At 51.5% G+C, this 19601-nt stretch overlaps 1 long non-coding RNA gene across 3 annotated transcripts; it reads right to left on the minus strand.

Annotated features, from left to right (window-relative positions):
• Positions 1–13196: 13196 nt before the first annotated feature.
• Positions 13197–19303, minus strand: LOC113881966. 3 transcript variants are annotated; one of them, XR_003508233.1, is made up of 4 exons: positions 16931–19303; positions 14349–14393; positions 13896–13996; positions 13197–13521 (listed from the first exon to the last, which is right to left on the minus strand). It is a non-coding gene; the product is annotated as an uncharacterized LOC113881966 (long non-coding RNA). The 3 variants fall into 3 exon arrangements; XR_003508234.1 differs by having other exon boundaries at positions 13896–14078; XR_003508235.1 differs by having other exon boundaries at positions 14951–19303.
• Positions 19304–19601: the final 298 nt, after the last annotated feature.

Raw genomic sequence — 19601 nt, forward strand, 5'->3', positions numbered from 1 at the left:
AATTATATAGAGAGAATCATCTTTAAATAATGTAAAAGGAAAATGTCCCAAATTACCTTTCTGATAACGTTTATCTTTTAAAAATCTGTTCAATGCTTTTATTCTACACTTCAGTCGTGTCCGACTCCGTGTGACCCCATGGACTGTAGCCCGCCAGGCTCCTCTGTCCATGGGATTCTCCAGGCGAGAATCCTGGAGTGGGTTGCCATGTCCTTCTCCAGAGGGTCTTCCCTATCCAGTGATTGAACCCTCATCTCTTACGTCTCTTGCATTGGCAGGCAGGTTCTTTGCCACTAACTCCACCCGGGAAGCCCTTTATTCTATATAGTATTTGTCATATCTTTTTAAAAAAACAATAAAATAGGCATTATCATTAAAATCATTTAACAAGAAGAGTGCTCATTTTCATGGAGGTAAACGGTCTTGCTCAAGATCATACAGCGTAAGTGTTAAAACTGGGCTAAGAACCTAGATTCTCTGACTCGAAACCCTATGTTTTACAGGGTAATTTACATGGGAACACCTTCTAGGAGGAACATGGAGTGCAAATGCAGGGCATTAGACAGGATCCAGCCCTGCTTGTGCCCCTAAATATTAATGGCTGTGTGATTTAAGGCCTCTTTCTTTCACCTCTTTGGGATTTAGTACGGCCATTTGTTAAACGAGAGTGTTTTTCCTCCCCTGAATTATAGGCTAACTTCAGAAACTCCGTAAAGAAGCACCACCAACCTTATTTAATGGGGCAGAGTGGGGAGAGTGTCACAAATATTACAAAGGAGTCAGTCAGCCCTACCAAAGCCCACTTCGTGTAATAACCACTAAGGATTAACCTGGGGCTTCCCTGGGGGCTCAGTGATGAAGAATCTGCCTGCCAAGGCCGGAGACTCAGGAGATGCAGTAGACAGGGCTCCAATCCCTGGGTCGGGAAGATCCCTGGAGGAGGAAATGGCAACCCAGTCCAGTCCTCTTGCCTGGAGAATCCCACGGACAGAGGCGCCTGAGGGGCTACAGTCCCTGCGGTCGCACAGAGTCAGAGCGCGCCCAGACGTTGCACTGGGCGTTGATTCTATTTGCTTTATTTCCATTTGACTTTGGGGAAAGGGAGACGAGCACACAGACACCAAGGCTGCTTCACTTTTTATGTTAATGGTCTCTCTCCTGTTTGGTACAGCCTGATCCGTGTTAATAGGTTACATTTGCTCGGAGGAAAGTTTTATCCATTAAAAGTCACTAGAGAATGTTCTTTAGTTGGAGATGATAAGTGCTCCTCGGAGACCTCTTCATACGGATGTTGTCTGTAGAGAGCCTCGTTCTCTGCCACAGCTCTCCCCCTCACTTAACTCAAAATGTCCAAAACCGAACTCATCGTCTCTGCTTCCAGAAGGCAGCCCCACTGAGACGCCTGTTTCCAGGGACCCCTCCCCCTGCTGGGCGCCAGGCTCAGGGGGCTCTGCACCTTGTAGCTTTCTACATTCACCAGTTGCTTTTGTCTCCAAATTTAATCCTGGACTTTCCAGTCCTGTCCATTTTTATGGCTACTACCCTATCTATCTCTTCATCCTTTCACATGTATATTTATTCTTTTTTAAAAAATGTATTTATTTTTGGCTGTGCTGGGTCTTCGTTGCTGTGCACGGGCCATCTCTGGTCGCGGGAATCGAGGACAACTCTTCCTTGTGGAGCCGGCTTCTCACTGCAGTGGCTTCTCTTGTTGCAGAGCGTGGGCTCTAGAGCTTTGGGCTTCACTGGTATTTGTGGAGCACAGGCCTAGTGGACCAGGGATCGAGCCCGTGTCCTCTGCACTGGCAGGCAGATTCTTCACCCCTGGAGCACCAGGGAAGTCCCATCTATTTGCTTTTAATCTGTATGTGACTTTAAAGTGGGTTTCTTCTGGACAACATACAGTTTGATCCACTTTGATAATCTGTGTTTTTATGGTGTGTTTAGACCATGATGTGGGCCTGTGATTTTGAGGAAGTCTTGGCAAGTCTCAATAGCAAACAGACCTGCTTGGATATATTAATTTTAACGGTGGGTGAGATAAGGCAAATAAATGCCAAGGATATAACAAGCATTCAATAAATATTAGGCATCATTGTTAGGATTATCGTTTTTACTCGTCAGCTCCAAAATTCACCCCTTGCACGTCTTTATGCTGCTTTAGTGTGACTGAGACCCTGCTGTTTGTTACCCCGTCTTTTTTCACTCATAGATTGTCACTTCCAACATTCTGTTTCCAGTCACATCGAAGTAAGCCTTCATTTTACTGACTGTCACAGGGCATCTTTCCACATAAAATGAACCGATTTATAGTCATTACTCACAGCTGTTTCTTTCTTTCTTTTTGAAGGAAAGTCCATTTTCCTTAGTTGATTGCGAAGAACAGTGATTAATTCAGCTCACCAGCCTGCAGCAGCTAAATGCTCAACAGGGCCTCATTGTGTGAAGCCCGCTGGTCCCTTAAACCTATGTTTCTGAGTTTGTCAGGATTTCCTGCGCCTGGCCTGGAGTTCCAGAGGTCACTTAATCCACCCTCCTCCCTCTCCTTCCCTATTTTTAAAGACCTCTCAGTGAAAATAGAGCCTGTTTTTCCCTGGCATTGGGCCCTGGGGAGAGGGGAATTTGGCAGCGTCTGTGTTTCAGGATTCTGTGGACAGGAGAGGGGGCGCCTTCCTCCCCAGGTGACTCGCCAGCACGTGGGAGGGCAGTCTGACGCTGCAGTTGCTGGGGATGTTTAAGGGGCAAAGGCAGGCCTGGCTCTCTCCTCCCTGCCTGCGTCCGGAGCGGGAGGAGGTTTGCGGTGATGAAACCCAGAGGAGGCATCAGGGCAGCGGGCAAACACGCCGTGATCCTCCTCCCCGGGCTCCTGTGCGAGGGAGACCCCCTGCTGGACCCAGGGGCGGGGCAGACCCAGGGGCGTGCGGAGGAGGGAGGGGAGAGAGCTGCGGCGGGGGCGCGGGCCTTCCCGCTGGTCGGCCGAGCCGGAGGCGCCTTCTCTCTAGCGGCCGCGGCCCAGCTCGGTGGACCGGACCTTGCGGACGTGCTCGGCGGCTGCCCGGCTTTCCCTCTTTGCCCTGCAGGGTGACCTTGGACCGAAGCGTCTGTGCTCGTCTGCAGAGCAGTCACCGCTCCGCCGGCCGTGGACGTGGGCCCCGGGCCCCGCCCTGACAGCTCCTGCCCTCCAGCACCTGCAGTCCAGCCGGAGAGGAAAAGTGGGCCCAGGCGACCGGCCCCGGCCTCCAGGCCGGACAGGACGCAGGAAGCGACGTCCTTCTGCCCTTCACTGCTCACTCCTTCTCCTGACCCTAGCTGTGCTTATTCTTTTTGTCACGCTCTTACGTGTGTCTTAAAGCTCATATATCTTCATGTTTTCCTTTTTTTATAAGTTAACAAAAATTCACCTCTTCCTTTCCCCAGTTCTCTGTCCCGTCCATCAGCAGTTCTGAATCCCTACTGCATCCGTTCCTGCTAGCAGTTATTATTCACGGAGACTGTATTCTCGGGGTGTAAAGTGCACCGCAGTCGTTTTATTCGCTTCATCGTGAGGACAAGTTACACTGGCCCTGTTTCCTAGCTCGATAATAGAATATTTTGGTCTCAGAGGTTCTCCGGAACTTTCCCATATATTTTTTTTTTTCATATAAAATTTCATTAAAAATTTTTCATTTAAAATTCCTGGACTTCTCTGAAGGAGGCATTCTTTGCACCCCTAATTTGCAGACGTGGAAGCAATGGCTCAGGAGACTCTGCAGCGAGTCTGTGGCGAGGGCAGGCTGGGAGCCAGGGCCTCCGACTCTGCGTTTCCTGCTCATGTGTCATCAACACACTGGGAAGGAGGGAGGAGCCTGCTGTCCTGTGGAAACATGTAAAACTCGTGTGGGCTAAACGTGGGTATTCCAAACAGCTGTCACTGCTGCAAAAATGATCGAGATGTTGACTTTTAAGCTTCCAGTCGCCCGTGGTGGTGGGAAGATGCGATCTGAGCCAGGCAGCTGGACTTTGGGAAGTCGGGTCTGTATCTGCATGACACCAGGGCACAGCAGAGGATTGGGTTTCCGGGACAGTTGGCAAGAATGTCTCTGTTTCTCTGTGTTTCCCAGAGAAGCACACTGCTGCAAAGGCAGAAATCGCTGGTTTTTCTCCAGCTGCTTAGCTATTAAGAAGCAAGAAGCACTGTTTCCCTGCAGGGCAGTCCTCAGAAAAACCAGTGGGGCTGTTCCTGGGCACAGATGAGAACGCTGGGCAAGTGCACCTGCCCGACGTCACAGGCTCTCTTCTGCTGGTCCATCTGAGGCATCGCTGCCCGGAGAGGCCACAGGCTCCAAACCAGAGACAGCCTTGCAGGCTCAGAGGCTTGCTTTACCGTGGTTTGAGCCAGGAACGCGTGACAGGCTGAGGAGGGCCAGAGGGGACCCCTTCTGGCCACGTGTGAAGCAAGGCGTCCCCTCCCTGTGGCTGTTCCGTGTGACGTGTGCTGGGAATCAGCAATCTCACACAGCTCACCCTCGGTTTGTAACGACACTGAAAAGACAAAGTCTGATGTGTCTGGAAGCAGTTTTCAAAGCCGGCAGGACGTGGCAGGTGTCAGAGACTGGCTGCCAGGCTATTATTTACAAGACTATTCAGTTGATAAGTAGCCCAGGAGGCTCAGGCCCAGGCCCGAGGCTGCACATAGAGTCCCATCCTGCAGTTGGAATTGAACCTAGAATCTTTTGCTTGATGGGTTTTTTTTTCTTTCCCTGAAAACAGGAAACAGAGTCTCAGCTTTCTCCCCAAGCCTCAGGCGACAGGGCTGGTGCAGGAAACACCAGAAAACAAAGATACATATAAGAACCTGAGCACTGCAGACACAGCTCTGCTTTCAGCCTCGAAGGGTCCCTGGGTCCCCCTGCCTTCCCCTGGGCTGGGCCCAGCGTATATCTCCACATCTCAGGGTCGCTTCCCGTCTGCACACAGGCTGCTTTGTGAGTGGGAGGACGAGTTCACAGAAGTGCATGTAGATTTCCGTGAGGACAGATGGGCGCTGTGTTTGCCACACACCTGTACATCACAAACCAGCCCAGAGAGGCGGGGACCTAGGCGAGTCGGATCGATTCTTACAGCCATGCTGTCAGCTTACAAAGCTTCAGCCCGCTCCCCTGACAGCCCGGAACGTCTCCCTTGCGCCTGGAGGGAGCACAGGGTCCCAGGTGAGGTCACAGCACAGCTGTATCACCCTCTTCCATAGGGTGGTTGGCACCCTCAAAGGCTTTCCTGAGCCACGGGTCTTGGGCAGGACCCTGCTGACTGCTGAACCTGCCAGCCAGAGAGATTCGCAGCACAGGGCAGGGTGGGGGCACCTCAGGTGCCCACGGCAGCTGCACCTTCACCAGCCCTCGCCGAGGGAAGCCCGGAGGCAAGGGGAAAAGCTACAGTTGTCTCTGGAAATGGCCTGGCTTCAGACTTCCTTTTGAGTGCTTGCTAAAATAGCATCTTAGAAGTGTGCTAAGGACGCTGCCATCCCAGCTGTGGTTTACAGGGGCATGAATGCTGCTTTAAAAAGAAGCCCAGCTGGGAATCCGAATCGTCATTCTCTCCAGAGACCTGGTTCCCAGCGCCTCCAACTGGTCCCGTTATTTCAGCCACCTCACTGTTTTCCTTTCTGTTTTCCTCACTGCCTTCCTCCCTTTATGAGTTTGTTCCCCTGTGGGAGGAATAGCCAAAAACCTCAGTTGTTTTCAGAATACTTAACATAATCTGTTTTATGTTGGGACGTAGCTGATTATAACAATATGGTTGGCGTCAGGTGTACAGCAGATGATTCAGTTCTGCAGTTATACATATATGTACTGAATACTTATAACATTTTCATTTATTTTTATTGTAGGATAATTGTTTTACAATATCGTGATGGTTCTGCATACATCAAGATGAATCGGGCATAGGCTGTGTCCCCTCCTTCCTGAACCCCCCTCCCACCGCCCTCCCCTCCCCACCCCTCCAGCCTGTCACCGAGGACCGGCTTTGGGTTCCTTGCATCGTACATCGGACCCCCACTGGCTGTCTGGTGGTTTTATGGTAGTGTATATGTTGCAACGCTACTCTCTCAAACCATCCCGCCCTCTCTTCCCACTGTGTCCAAAAGCCTGTTCTTTATGTCTGTGTCGCCTTTGCAGCCCCGCACAAAGGATCGTTGTTTCTATCTTTCCAGACACCGTATACATGCGTTAATATGTGATAATCGTCTTTCTCTTTCTCACTTCTCTGACTTTCTCTTTCTGACTTCGGTCTGTATATAATAGACTCTAGGTTCATCCACATCATTAGAACTGACTTAAATTTGTTCCTTTTTATAGCTGAGTAATATTCCCTTGTGTATGTGTACCAGAACTCCCTTATCCATTCATCTGCTGATATATACAGAATACTTTTGATTTACTTTTTCAAAGAGTAAACCTTTTAGTTGAGCAAAATTTTGACAGAGAAGTGCACATGCTCTGAGGATTCAGCTCCGAGACGGGCCACGAAATGAACGCATTAATGTAGCAAGGCGCCCAGGTACGGAAACAGCATCAGCAGTGCCCTGGAAGCCCCGTAGGAGCTGCTTCCATCCCCGTCTGCCCACAGGGGACCCTCTGCTGGCCTCCACTGCTGGGAGTCGACTTTGCTTATTTTGAACTTTTCTTAAGTGGACTCATGCCACAGTGTGCCTCTGAGACGCGCCTACGCTGTTGAGTGTGGAATTGCTCAAGAGTCCTTGAACTTGTGGTCTGCTCTGAAAGAACACTTAAGGAATAGCAAGTAGAAGAAAGTGACTTAGGACATAGATGGGAGACTTCCAAGACCTTGGCCTGAGTGTCTGAGCTGGAGGTGGAAGATGAGTTAAGATCCCATGGCCCCCAGTCCCTGCTCCACTCTGAGATGTTGCTCCCAGCTTCCTCTCTCTTCATCCCTGACTGATGATCAGAATGAGGTCAGATTCTATGCTGCTTGTTTGCCTTCTGGAAACACTGCTCACATGAGACTAAGCCAATGCAGGAGGCACAGGAGACGTGGGTTTGATCCCTGGGTTGGGAAGAAGCCCTAGAGGAGAGAATGACAACCCACTCCAGTATTCTTGCCTGGAGAATCCCAATGGACAGAGGAGCCTGATGCGCTACAGTCCATGGGGTGGCAGAGTCAGGCAGGACTGAGCGACTGGGGACACGGGTCACACTGGAACTGATGGATGGTCCTGCGAGAGGAGTGAGTGGTGTGCTGTCCCTTCACCTGAGCAGCCCAGGATGAACTCTGCTGGGGCAGCGATCAGAGAAGGGTGAAGTTGGGAATGGTCTTGAGCCATGACGGGCTTTACAGTTGCAGCAGGATGGTGTGCTGGGCTGAGGTGGGGGACAGACCACTGTGGAGGCCCTGCATTGATGCCCAGGTGAAGGGAGACAGCTTGAGTTGCAATAACATCACAATGGAAGAAAAAATAAAGAGCAAAAAGATATATGTATATTTCAAAGATACACACAGAAAGACAGTAGGTGTTTATCGGTATATGTAATATGCAGTAAAAAGTGCAGAATCACGCAGCCACGAACATGTGGACATGTGTGGGTGGACGGGCTCTCAGGGCTGGAGCTTTAGCTTTATCTGTCATCCTCTATCTATTCAAAACAGAAAGAAAAAAGTGAAAGTGTTAGTTACTCAGTTGTGTCCAACTGTTTTCAACCCCATGGACTGTAGCCCACCAGGTTCCTCTGTCCACGGAATTCTCCAGGCAAGAATATTGGAGTGGGTGGGTAGCCATTCCCTTCTCCAGGGATTGAACCCCAGCCTCTTGCGTCTCCTGCATTGTGGACAGATTCTTTCCAAGGAAGCCCTTTTAAAAGAGAGGGATACGGTAATTTTATGTATGCAATTACATAGTCAAATGCTAGCAGATTTTTAATTTTAGTGGGGAGGGTATAGGTGTTATATTGTTTTGGAAACGTTGGAAAGGCTTCATAATTTTAACAATGAAAAACTGCAAAGAAAGAAATGAACATGTTCCTAGAAATATATTATAACGCTCAGGTTGTTTTTGTCAGCATGGGAGAAGCTTGTATGTCTCCTCTTGGCTTTCCAAGTTTCCTGACTGTAGTATTTTTTATAATGCAACAAAATTATAGGTGATTTTTTCGATTTCTTTAAAAAGTAACTTTATGCAAAAGAAAAATGAGTAGCAGACTAATGTATCAACCTCTTTGTATCGACCTCTTAGCAAACAGGGCTCCTGTGTCAGGTGTGATTAATAAAATCCACTGGGCGGTATTAGTGGGTTCGGGCCTCGTGTCATACAAAGGGCGCTGTGTTGCTAATTTTGACACCAATATTTCCGTAGGACTGAATTGATAGAATCTTTCTGAATGTGTTATTTATGGCACCAAATGAAAAAGATCTTGTTCACCAGCCAGACTCTAGGCTGAAAAGGGACAGACAGAACTGTATGCAGGCCCTTGTTACCCAGTTTAAAATCAGCATCTCCATAGTAACCAAAATTAATTCAGCACAAATTTTGCTGAATTGGGACCTGGGCCTAGAGGAGGGGGCGCATCCGATGGTCAGCTGCACAGAGGGGCCCAGTCCTCTTGCTGCAGGGTCACTGCACACTCTGAAATGGAAAAAAGCTCCTCACAGCCCCAGTTCATGAACACTGGGGAATCCAGCGTCCTCCCCACATTTGCAGGGAGGTGGGGACGTTTCCGGATTCTTCTCAGCCCGCTCCAGCTTCTTGTTCTGGGATCCTGTCCCTACACTGTTCCTCCGGAACTCGTAGCTCCCCTCCTACTGGGGGCTCCCTCCCCCTCCAGGTCTGAGGAGTCGGGGTGCACGAGGGGGTGATGGAGGGGCTATGCTGTGTTCCTGCGCCACAAGCTTCCCCTAAATGAGCACATCCCCCTGCAAAACCCAGCTGTCAAGCCCCTTCTGCTCACCACCGTTTCTTACTCCGCCATTTACATTTCTGTTTTACTTTCGTTTTTCTGGTCGAGTGTCTCCTATCCATTCAGTCTTAGGCTGCCTTGAGGAAATTTATTAAGCAGAACAATTTTGTTCTGATAGTTTTACTCCCTTCTGTCTTGGCTTTGCCCCAAGAGCTGTTATTTTTGCAGCAAAATAGTACCTCAAAGGGTTTTGTTAAAAAAGGATTCTCTACACGAGGTGCGATTCTTCCTACGGAGTTAAATGGTCACTGCCCTCTTCCCACAGCCCTGCCGCGGGGCTCATTCCCTCCTAATGCAATTCTGGAATCGGAGTGTATCCAGAACCAAACTGACCCAAGGGTCAAATAAATGGGGAAAGCAGTAAGTTTTGTAGGTATGGGTGTGACATGGGGAAGAAAGCTGAGGCGTTAGATGACCGGTAAGGTATTATCTGAATTATTGAAATGATGGGGTCAGAGGAAGAACTTATTTGTATTTATTTATTTCGGCTGCACTGGGCCTCTGCTGCTGCACGCAGGCTTCGCTCTGGTGGCGGTGAGCGGGGCTACACTTCATCGCGGTGCGCGGTCCTCTCACGCCTCACTCCTGCTGTGGAGCACAGGCCCCAGGGGGCGCAGGCTCGGAGTTTCAGCTCCCGGGCTCCAGAGCACAGGCTCCGTAGTGGTGGCGCACGGGCTGAACTGCTCTGTGGTACATGGGATCTTCCTTCACCCCGGATGGAGCCTGTGTCCCCTACAGTGGCAGGTGGGTTCTTACCCACTGGACCACCATGAAGTCTGCCCAGTGTTCAGTGGCATCTCTAAGACCGGCTTTTTGTGTCCTCAGGCCCTTCGGCAGGCTGGGGATGGTTCCGTCTGGTCCAGAAGACACGCTGGTCTGAGAGCCGTCGGCTGCTTCCCGGGGCAAGCGTGGAGGGGTCTCAGCTCTGCTCCGGTCTGATCGGTCACCAAGGACGAGGCAGGCCTGCGTCTTCCTGCCTGAAGTGGGAGTAAAATCACCGTCCAGCCAGGAGAGCTGTGGAGTCCTGGTCCAGCCGAGCAGGGAGCTCATTTCTGACAGTGGAGCCATCCCAAGAGCCGCGTGTGCCGTAACGACCTCCTAGACGAAGAGAAAACTAAAAACCAGGACCGAAAGCAGAGTCCTTCCCACGAGACCAGCGCAGCCTTACTTCCGTCCTGGAAATGAACCAGCCGTGAGTGGACATTGCCCAGTGCGGTGACTGGGTGGGGGTCTGCTGTGAGGAAGAAGGGTGCCCAGACCTGGGGATGGGGAGAGCAAAGCCGACAGCCCCAGGCTCCCGAGGCCTCACCTGTGGCTGGGATGGGCCTTGGCCCCCAGGAGAGCCGGGGCCAGTGTCCTGGGCTGCCCTGCTGGCCTCCTGACCCGGACCATCCTCAAGAGATAGAAATAGTTTGTTTTTGTGTTTTTTAAAAAATTTCACTGGCGTATAGTTGATTTACAATGTTGTATTAGTTTCTGCTGTACAGCAAAGTGACTCAGTTATACATAGAATGCATTCACTTTTACAGAGTTTTTCCCTTTTAGATTATCACAGAGTATTGAGTCGAGTTCCCTGTGCTGCAGAGTAGGTCCTTAGTAGCTGTGGCTTTTGTGTGTAGTGGTGTGTATATGTCGGCCCTAACCTCCCAATCTCCCTCTCTCCCTCCTCACACCCTGGTGGCCATAACTTTGTCTCTGACGTCTGTGACTGTCTCTGCTTTGTAAGTAAGGTCGTGTGTGCCGTTTTCCCTTGCGTTTGTCTTGCTGTGACGAGGAATGCGTTTTTCTTCAGCTCTTCCCTCTGCTCCCGGATCCAGGACAACCTGCGGTGGCCGTAGCCACGGTTGCTGCAGTTGGTGGAGGACAAGTGACCGCTTCTGGGAATCGAGGCTCTCACGTCCGAAGCGCCCCGTGAGAGGACGGACGCCTGGCCCTGGGAAGGGGACAGATGAGGGTGGGGTAGACGCGTGCACGCACTCGTGTGTTTGCTGGGTGGAGACCCGCTGAGCTGCACCGTGGCTTAAGTACTTTTCATGTTTTACCTCAAGGAAAAACAGTCCTTTAAAAAAGGCTTTGGCCGGAGAAGACACCCCACTCCAGTACTCTTGCCTGGAAAATCCCATGGATGGAGGAGCCTGCTAGGCTGCAGTCCATGGGGTCGAGAAGAGTCGGACACGACTGAGCGACTTCACTTTCACTTTTCATTTTCATGTGTTGGAAAAGGAAATGCAACCTACTCCAGTGTTCTTGCCTGGAGAATCCCAGGGACGAGGGAGCCTGGTGGGCTGCCGTCTATGGGGTCGCACAGAGTCGGACACGACTGAAGCGACTTAGCAGCAGCAGCATAGCCACTAACTTCAGGAATAGATTTTATTACAGTTTAAGGAGGTTTTATTTCTTCTTTGAGTAACCACTTGTTTGCACTCAAAAGAATCACAGTTTACAATTAACTTATATTTGTATTAAGTTATTATAAAATGTTTTTTTAATCAAACCAGTTGATTTTGTAATAATAAATGTTCACATTTTAAAACTGAAAAAATAAAAATAAAAAAGGCTTTGGCAATTCACGAACTGAGGTTTGAGGCCCAGCTCCGCTGTTTAGAAATGCGCCCTCAAGAAAGTCCATCTTTTAAAACGCTCAGTCTCCTCAGGTGTAAAGTGCAGAGTGTGAGAGACAGCCTCGTGGGGGCGTCCTGGGGGTCCGAGAGAGCTTGTTGAGTGGAAGGTCGGAGCCTCGGAGCGCGGGGCTGGGAGCACGGCGGCTCCGGGTGGTGCTGCCCTTACCGAGACCCTGCCGGGCGGGCACAACGCCCTTTCTCAGCCGAGGCAGTCTGTGCCGCTTCGCAGGAAGGACGTGGGGTGCAGGGTGTGGGGGCCTCGCTGGGGGCCTCGCTGGGGACCGTGGGCAGCAGGGCTGGTGCTCGGACTGCTGCCTCGTCCAGAACCGGGGCCGGGACCCTCGCCCAGAACCGGGGCCGGGACCCTCGTCCAGAACCAGGCCGGGGACCCTCGTTCAGAACCGGGGCCGGGGACCATCTCCCAGATCCGGGGCCGGGGACCCTTGCCCAGATATGGGGCCGGGGACCCTCATCCAGAACCAGGCTGGGGACCCTCGCCCAGATCCGGGGCTGGACACCCTCATCCAGAATCGGGGCCGGGGACCCTCATCCAGAACCGGGCTGGGGACCCTCGTCCAGATCCGGGGCTGGGGACCCTCGCCCAGATATGGGGCCAGGGACCCTCATCCAGAACCAGGCTGGGGACCCTCGCCCAGATCCGGGGCTGGACACCCTCATCCAGATCCGGGGCCGGGGACCCTCGTCCAGATCCAGGCTGGGCACCCTCCTCCAGATCCAGGCTGGGGACCCTCCTCCAGATCCAGGCCAAGGACTCGCCCCTGGGCCGCTGGTCCCTCATGCCAGGAGGATCTGCGTCCAGACCCGGCCTCCCTTTCTGCTCAGCGCGCACGGTCTCAAGGCTAACATCCAGATCCAGCCTTGCTTTTCGGTATTTCCAGTTTGCCCAGACTAAACACACTTGTCCCAATCAACTCTGTAAAAAGGAAGGCATTGAGTCTCATCTCAAGGTGAAATCGAGAAGTGCAGTAGTTTAGCTTACAGATTCAATTCCAGAGAAACCAAAAGAAATCTTCACCAAGCTCAGAGGTAACTCAAATGTTCCTTGGTCTTTTTTTTTTTTTTTTTTTTTTTTACATATTACAATTCAAAACTTAAATAATAGGAATACATTTTTTGCACAAATATACATTATATTTTTGCATATTATTTATTCTCATGACTATGAAATCACAGAGGATGAGATGGTTGGATGGCATCACCAACTTGATGGATGTGAGTTTGAGTTAGCTGTGGAAGTTGGTGATGGACAGGGAAGCCTGGCGTGCTGCAGTCCGTGGGGTTGCAGAGAGTCAGACATGACCGAGAGACTGAACTGATGAAATCACACCTGTCTATGCATACTCCATATACCATGTGTGTGTGGTGGAGTGGATGTGTTCGTTGCTCAGTCTGTCTGACTCTTTGCGACCCCATGGACTGTAGCCCCCCAGGGGCTACATCTCCTCTGTCCATGAGATTCTCCAGGCAAGAATACTGGAGTGGGTAGACATGCCCTCCTCCAGGGGATTTTCCTGACCCAGGGATCAAACCCGGGCCTTCTGCATTGCAGGCGGATTCTTTACCGTCTGAGCCACCAGGGAAGCCCCTCATATACCACAAGCAATGCTTATGATCCATTAATTCATATTTTTACTTAATGTAAATGTTCATTAGTCTTGAAGGAGGAGGAGGAGGAGGGTAAGGGCGAGGGTGGAGGGCTTCAGTGGGGCCGGGAGGCACGTCATGAGCCCGTCCCAGAGCGGGGCTCCGGAAGCTGCGCCTGGAAGGTGCTGCGATCTCAGCCAGCCCGGGAGACTCGTGAGCTGCCTTCCGCCTCTGCCGGCCTGGCCGCCTGGAGACCCACGAGGGGTGAAGGGGGCCGAGGGGCCGCATGGGGAGGAGCTGCTCTCACGGAGCCCGTCTTTGCAGGTGTTCGGGTGTCCGCCTGTCCCCTGGGGACAGAGTAGCTTGCCTCAGCAAGCTAGCACTTCATGTTGTTACTTTTGTTTTTCCCTTAAGTTGCCTAGTAAACAACTCTACTGGAAAATTCCAACCCTGCCTTGGATGAACCAAGAGGAAAAGCGAAGTGTGCACACCCAGACCAGCCCAGTGCAGCAGGGAGGGCAGAGGCTCCGGGGACCGGCTTCGGGGACGAGGCTGCATTTGCAGCGCCAGCTGGAGCTTGGGGACATCTGGACGGCGTCAGCAAGTGGGGTGGACTCTGGGGGCGCTGCCCGTGGCCCCTGACCCTCCCCTCTCCCCTCACTGCCCCCGACCTCTGACCTCCCCCCAGACCCTCCCCCTGCCCTTGGCAGCTGTTCCGTACTTGCTGCTATTTGTCGGCAAATCCCAGCATTCATCACTTGCACGTCTGTTCTCCTGACTCAGAGCCAGAGGCCGGCCCTGCTCATGTGGTGTCTCTGGGCCCTACGTGGCATTTACACAAAATCAGGGTTTCTTGCATGAAGCCGAAAGGTGTGAGATGGACGTCGGGGAGGGTATGTCTGAGCTAGGGAACAAGGAATGGGGTGAGGGGAGGATTCCTGTGTAACCTCCCTGGAGAACAAGAAGGCAGACAGCACCTGGGGGATCCCCGGGGGAAATTCATTATTAGCTTTTAAATTATCCTTCTTTCGAAAAACATGAAAGAATATTGTCAAGTGTATGCTCCATCTGCCACATTAGAGTCAGTTGGTGAGTTTGGCAGGTGGGGGCTGGGAAGAGGGGGCAGGTTGGGTACCAGGAGGACCTCCGGGTTCGTCCACCAGGTGGCACTCACCTCTTGTCCTGAGCCCCCATCCACACGCATCTTGTCCTTAAATTGCTGAAAAACAGGATAACACTGGAGTTTTATTTGACACCCTCCCCCCACCTTCTCTAGAACATTCCAGACTCTCACATGTGATCTTGTGTCCCCAGGAACCTGACACTTAGCTGTACCCCCTACCCTGCCCCCCAGTGAACCTGGCCCCCGGTCAGCTCGAGCGCAGGTGTGTGGACTCGTGCCAGGGTGACTGGTTTGAGGAACTGGCTGTATTTGAACCTGTGGCCTCAGCTAGTCAGACCATTGTCCTCATGCTGTAGAGCCGCCCAGGTGACCTGTCACACCAGCCTAGTTCCTGCAAATATGCCTGGAATCTTCCTGTACAAAAGTTTCCGTTTCTGAGAGAAAGACCTTTGGTCTCTAAATTCGATGAGAAGAGTTTTAAAAATGGGGACTCAATGACCCCGTATAAACAGTGAGGAAAACCCTTGTTCTCTCTCTTGAACTTGCATGCCATCCTGCTGGACACAGTCGTTGCACTTAGAGAATCGTTCTATCATCAGAGGTAATGAACTTCCTCGAGTTTCTCCCCATCAGACAATTTTTCAGACCCCCACCGAGAGAACGTTGGCCAGGCATTCACAGAGCAAAGAGACAAGCTCCCAAGATGCGAACAATTTCCTCCTGAGACATCTCCAGAATCTTCAGGTGGGCCCAGTTTTCACCAGTTTTGAGACAATCCATGTGACTGTTCTTCCCCGTATCATGTGACAGGGCTGAGTGCCGCTGATGTGAGTCCTTCTTGGCCCACAGCCTTGTCCCATAAGGGAAAACAATTTTCAACTTCAAAATGTTTATAGCTGTGCACCCTTGGGCAGCCTTCTGAAATGTCACCAGCTGGTGATAACACACCGCACCGCCTTCCAGCCAACGCGCCCTTATACCCTGAGTCATCCTGGGCTCCCCGCATCCCACAGGATTGCTCGCCCCATGGACGGGAGGAAGCACAGAGTCAGGAGGTCCAGCGATCTGTACATGAGGACCAAACAGGCGAGTCTCAGAAGCCCACCTTGCCCGAGTCCTGGGCCTGCCTGTCTCACGTCCTTTGCTCTTTCAAGGGGCGGCTCCCACTCTGTCAGATTCATGGTGGGGAACACACTCCCTGCTCTGCATCCTATCGCATTATGGATGAATGCAGAGACAGTCACAGCATAGGTGTTTTACTAAATGGTGACGAGGACCTTGGAGGAAAAGAACAGCATGGCCATGGGCATCCAGGGGATGGAGCTGATATGGTGGGCTTTTTAGGGGGCTCAGGTAACATCTGAAAAGAGGCCTGAGAGTAGGAGGGGGTGGGTCATGCAGAACCTGCTGGAAACGCTGGCAGGCAGGGGAAACGCTGGTCACTCAGGCAGGTCGGGGTCAGAGCAGCAGGGGAACGGCAGGCAATGAGGTCAGGGGGAATGCAGGTGGCTTGCAGGGGCCAGGGTACGGGCAGTGGGCCACAGCCCTGGCCTCGGCTCATCCCCTGAGATGGAGCCGTTGCAGGCTTTCAAGACAATGTGCAAGTTTCCTTTACGACCTAAATTTCTGATGAAATCCAGGAAGGCCGTGGCCCAGGTAAAAGGTTGCTATGCTTCTTTGATCGTAGTCCTCCTGGATGGGACAAGTGCGGGTGCCTGCTGTGGGGGTCCTTGGCAAGGGCCTCTCTCACCCACCTGGTCTCACTCTACCCTTAGAGTTGACCGCAGGAGGTAACTGCTGTTGTGTCATTTTACAGATGAGGAGACTGAGGCTCACAGGGGCTGAGCGACTCAGTGCACAGGTAACAGCAGCCTTCCGGGAGCACGAACTGGACTCCCTGGACTCTGGTGTGAGTGTGCGCTCATTAGTGTCTGAAATGGCCTTTTCAGTGAAAGGAAAGGTGATCCTTGCCAAAGAGTCTCATAAAAGGTAAACTTACAATAAAAACTGGTGAATGTTTTGAATGCTTAATTAACACTATGGCAGTGTCCCTTTATGACACTTACATGCCATTCAACCTGCAAACTTTATTTTCAACAATGAATCTAGTAATATTTAATAACTTTTCAAAGAGGGCCTCTGATTAATCTTTGGTCCTATTTTAAAAAGCTAAATAACCTTTTAAACAGCATTTGTAAATGTAATAATTTTATTTCCTTAATTGTCTGATGAACAGGCAAATCATGCCAAACACTTAAGTAATTATTCCTGGAAAAATAACAAATAAACTCTGGACACATAATGAATCTTATATTTCCTTAAAATGTCAACATAAAATCATCATCTGTCAACTATTTAAACTAATGTTTTAAATTAGAATTTCAAGTTTGACCTGGCAACCCAGCACACAAAATACTCATAAACATAACAAATGGGGGGGAAAAAACAAATATCCACAGACTTTTTCTTGGTACCAATATTAAAAAGAATAGGTTTGATTTATCTTCATTATTTTTACACTTAATTCTGCATCTCTTCAAGACTAATGCCATGTGCTCACTAAGGAAATGATGATATCATTCCAAAAATTAAGGGTTGAATTAATTCCCAAGTGAATTCCGGGGCCTCCTTACCTCTGGCTGAGGTCACACGACTCACGGGGGAATTAGGCAGGAAGTGTGAACCAGAGGGCAGGCTGTCCAGGGAGAATTTTCTCGACGGCCAGGCTGCGCCTGGTTCTGTACTTGCCGAGTCCGGGTCTGGACTCGCTGTGTCTGGGTCTTGGGAACAGCGTGGCTTACCTACTTGTCCCCTACATTCGCTTCCGTGTCACCTCCTTCCTGCCGTCTCTGTCCCCTGTAAATGGACTTCCCAGTGCCGTTTCTGGTAGAATTCTCTAAGTTCTTTTCACGTTCCGCATATTTGCTGCAGCTGTAATGCACAGGCATCTCGGTGAGGCTGAACCAGGCTGCCTGTCTCCTCCCCAAGGCTTGGTCGGACTCTGCTCCTAGCTTGGAGTTAGGCCAATGGGGAGACCAGGTCGTGTGGGAGCCACTGACCATGAGGAAGGGGAAAGCACATCTCAGTGACCTTGAGCGACCTTGCAGAAAGTTGGGGAGCAGGATGTGGGCACAGAAGATCTGTGAAGTCATGGGTGGAGACAGACCCACTCGCCCTGGCTAGTCGGGGCTGCCCGGCCCTGTGCCGATGGGCGGACGTGGGAACCAGCTGGGGGGCCCGAGGGCATCTCTGAGTCAAGGTCCCGGGGCCTCTGCGGAGAGGAGAGAGGGCAGAGTTGGGAACCGTGACCCAAGGCCACGGTGGGGGGTGAGGGGCTGGGGTGAAGAGGCTCGAAGGGCCGCGGGGGAGCTGTCGACAGAGATGAGGCTCAGCACGCTCAGTGAGGTAGGCTGGGCCGGTCAGACACTGTGCGTGTGTGTGCGTGCGTGTGTGTCAGTGAGCGTGTGTGTGTGTGTGTGTGTGTGCACGCAGTCCCGGGCTGGGCACAGCTCACGGAAGCTGCAGGGCCCGTCCCCTACTTGCCTTCGGGACACAGAGGACACGGTCAGACCACAGAGTGTGTCCACCCGAACGGCCGCGTCCACAGAAGTGGCCAGCGTGCTGACGTCCTCACCCTGGATCCCCTCTCGCTCCGGAGGAGGACGTGCAAACAGCTGCACTCGCATCTCTGGGGACTGGTAGCTGTAGTTCTCTACGTTTAAGGAATTTTCTTTTATCTTCAGGTACATTGAAGATATTGAAGTGGCAATATAAATAGCCCCTACTCTTTCTTTTTTTTTTTTTTCTAAGCAGGAAGTCTTTTGAATTTGTGTTAGTTAAGCCCAGGTACACCCAAGATCCTCAGTGCTCCAGGCACCACTGGGGTCCCCAGCCGACCTGTCGGAGGTCCCCGGGGCTCCAGCCTGCCCGGTCCATGTCCACACACAAAGCTCACAGATGGCTGAGCCCCACCCTCTCCCGGGGGGCTCGCCACCTCACGGGCCTCAACGTTCAAAAGCAGAGAGGCCTTTGACACGGTCACCCTTACTCTGCTTGCAGAGGAGAGTTCCTGTCCACATAGAAAATGATAGTTTCTACGCATGTGGTTTTGGAATTTGAACAACAAGTTACTTTATCCTGGAAACACAGTATCATAGCTGGAAATTACGAGTTCTCCCTTTGCCACGTTACCAAGCACTCACGGAAGGCGAGAGGATAGCTCTGTGTTTGCTGCTTGAAAAACTCAAAAGCTGCATCAGGGCCGCGGCTGGCGGCCAAGCCAGCATCTTGTCTGGAAATAATTATGACTCGGGAACAGAGCTAAAGCAATCTTGCAGGGTACAAAACACAGCGTTCAGACCCCAGAAAGTGGGACCATATTCCCTTCTGCACTGGCCCAGCTGGGCCTAAGACTCTTGGGATGTGAAAAGCAGGTTTTACCTACAGCCCACAGCTTCCGTCAGACACAGAACAGAAGAAATACAAATTAAAAAAAGAAACAGAATCAAAGTCACGTTCTTCACCCTGTTCAGTAATGACACATCCATGAAGGGGGAAGCTTCCAATAAGCTGAAGAACGATCTTTTATTGTGCAGTTTGAGAGCAGTTCCTGCAGCACTAAAGCCTTTCCAGAGTCTTGCAGCTGTCCTGGGTTGAAGATAACTGCCATGTAAGCTGTCTACATGAGGGGTGGTGATTTAACACGTGTAGACGCTGCCATCCCCGTTTGGATGTCGGGCACGAGGTTCCTCACTTGGTCTGGGCTTGGTTCCTTTCCCAAATTGAAGAGACTGACTGCCCTGTCTTGCTGACTGAGTAGGAAGTTTCACTGCGTCCAGAGTTGTGGGAAGCGCGGAGTCGGGCGGCACGTCCTGTTTCCATCCCCTGACTCGTCTCTTCCTCTGTATCCTGCCCTGCACACAGGGTCCCAGCTCAGGGGGTGAGCTACACGGGTCCTGTAAAGAGCAGGCCGGATGCGCAGCCAACGCTGAATGGGACAGGAAGCAGGCTCCAACAGGACTGCGCTTAGGAGCGAACTGGGCGAGCCTGTCGGCTTCCCTGCTCCTGCCCCGGCTGGGGGTGGGGTCGGGGGAGGCCGGACCGGGGCAGCGGTGATCAGTCTACATGGAGGTTAAGTTTCACAGGCTAGAGAGAGCTGTGGGGATCGAGGGAGGGGGTGGGAGTCCAGCACCATGACCACACCTGATGCTCCTGAACTCACAACACAAGTAAAAATGAATTAAAACAGTGCATTTTATGTTCTGTGCTTTATACCACAATTAAAAAGTACATAAAAAAAAAAAG

Source organism: Bos indicus x Bos taurus, chromosome 23 (genome assembly GCF_003369695.1).
Source record: "Bos indicus x Bos taurus breed Angus x Brahman F1 hybrid chromosome 23, Bos_hybrid_MaternalHap_v2.0, whole genome shotgun sequence".
NCBI classification, from domain to species: Eukaryota; Metazoa; Chordata; class Mammalia; order Artiodactyla; family Bovidae; genus Bos; species Bos indicus x Bos taurus.